This window comes from Pteropus vampyrus, unplaced genomic scaffold, assembly GCF_000151845.1.
Source record: "Pteropus vampyrus isolate Shadow unplaced genomic scaffold, Pvam_2.0 Scaffold153, whole genome shotgun sequence".
Taxonomy (NCBI): Eukaryota; Metazoa; Chordata; class Mammalia; order Chiroptera; family Pteropodidae; genus Pteropus; species Pteropus vampyrus.
In genome coordinates, this window is record NW_011888934.1 from 1,323,325 (window position 1) to 1,325,781 (window position 2,457).

A 2,457-nucleotide genomic window follows, 5' to 3' on the forward strand; every position below is an offset into this window, starting at 1 on the left:
CCCACCCACCCACTCCCCTCTGGCCATCACCATATTGTCCTCTATATATATGAGTCTGTTTTTGATTAGTTTAGATTTTTTTTGTTCCCTAGATTCTGCATATAAGTAAAATCATATGGTATTTATGCTGACTTATTTCGCTCAGCATAATAACCTCTAGGTCCATCCATGTCATTTTTTATGGCTGAGTAATATTCCATTGTGTATATGAACCATAACTTCTTTATCCAATCATCTGTTGATATGACTCATTTTTTCTTTTTAATGAAAAGTAGGCCATGTTTGCAGCTGAGTAATTTTATCTGCCTTCTTCTTGTCAGTAGAATTTCAAGATCCAATTACCTCTCTTCTGTCTTGTCTATTTTATACTATCTTGGTCCCTTTCAGTCCAAGCTGATATCATTTTCTCAAAAACCTTGTGGACATAAAATTAATTATAGTTCACTGCATTACAAAAAAAAAGCCAAATTGACAAATTTCTAAGTTTGAAATAATTCAAACATGTAGTTAAAAAGTTCCATAGAACTTATTTTCATTTTGGACATGGGTCAGTGGTCCGAATTAATTGGCAGGATTAACAAATGTTGGATTAAATGGAGGCTTCCATCTGTTTACCCATGGTTCTAGATGACCTGAAAGATAGAGGGATTATAGAGTAACCAGAACTTCAAGGATTTGTATACTAGTTTAAGAAATAAGAATAAGACTGTGTCTTGCATACTGGTATAAAGAGAATTTATTCATCTTGATTCATGGAATCATCTGTTCCTAATATTATTCAAATGTGTTTGTGATTGAAGCAAAGCCATACTTGGTCATAGGGGAAAGGAGAGAATTGCAGATATAGTGTTACAGGGTTAGGCTTCGGCTCAGGATGCTTAAAGTTGTCATCAGCAACTTGACACCATAATCTGGTCATGAGGTTTTGGAAAAAGTGATCAGAAATACACAGAATTGATTTCATCAGGGATAATCATGAAGAAAGAATAATTCACTTGGGGGAGTAAAATCAATCAGGAATAAAGGTTAGGTTCATTTCTGTCAGGAATGATTTAACATAATCCTACCTGAAGGCAGGAATTCTATGAATCTGTTCCAATTCTTTGATCTAAAAGGGAAAGAAACTTTGAAAAAAAATTTGTGTATGATTTGAAAGGCCATACATTCAGATTGATATAAAATTTTACCAGTTTCAAATGCAGTAGTATTTAAAAATATAGTATTCATGGGAGTTGTGAATATTTAAATACTCAAATCCCTGAAAATTAATTTTGTAACATAACCTTGCATGTAGGTTAAAAACATCTAAGAGATACAATGAAACTTTTGGAGGTAAAGGATGTGTTTATTACCTTCATTGTGGCATTAAAAAACAAAATTTAACCGAGTAATTTGAAGCTCTAATTGGCTTTATTAAGGATTCATGAATCAGGTAACTAGAAGGGCACTCTGAGGGGCTGTACAAAATGGAAGATTTTTATAGGAAGAAAGGTGGGGCAAGGCAGCTATTAGACCAGGACATCTTCTTTTGGGGGTAAGGGAATGGCAAGGGTTTTTAATCATGCAGATTGCCTTTTCTTTCTTTTTATTCTTTTTTTTTTTATATTTCACTCTATTTTTTTAATTAAGTTTATTCGGATAACATCGGTTAATACAATTATATAATGTTCAGGTGTACGTTATAATTTGACATCTATATATTCTATTCTGTGATTACCACCCAAAGTCCATTTTCCCTCAGCTACCATATATTTGATCCACTGTACCCACTTCACCCTGCCCCTACCCCTCTATGTTTGACTCCCTTTACCCTGTCTACCTCTCCCTTCCTCTCCCAAACCCTTCCCTCTGATAACCACTAGTCCATTTTCCATGTCCATGAGTCTCTATTTGTTTCTCCTGTTCATTTATTGCTTTTAGGTTTATATCACACATATAAGCGATATCATGTGGTTTTCAACTTTTTCATTCTGGTTTATTTCGCTTAGCATGATCATCTCGCGGTCCATTCATGTTGTCGCAAATGGCAGTATTTCATCTCCTCTTATGGCTGAGTAATATTCCATTGTATATATGTACCACAACTTCTTTGCCCAATCTTCTATCCTAGGACACTTCTGTTGTTTTCATGTCCTGGCCACTGTGAATAATGCTGCTATGAACATCGATGTGCAACTATCTTTTTGGATATGTGTTTTCAAGTCTTTGGGGTAAATACCCAGTAGAGGAATTGCTGGATCATATGGTAGATCAATTCTTAGCTTTTTGAGGAATCTTCATACTGTTTTCCATAGTGGCTGTACCAATTTGCAGTCCCACCAGCAGTGTGTGAGGGTTCCTTTTTTTTTCGCATCTTCTCCAGCAGTTGTTATTACTTGTCCTGTAGATTATAGCTATTCTAACAGGTGTGAGATGGTATCTCATTGTGGTTTTGATTTGCATTTCCCTAATAGCTAG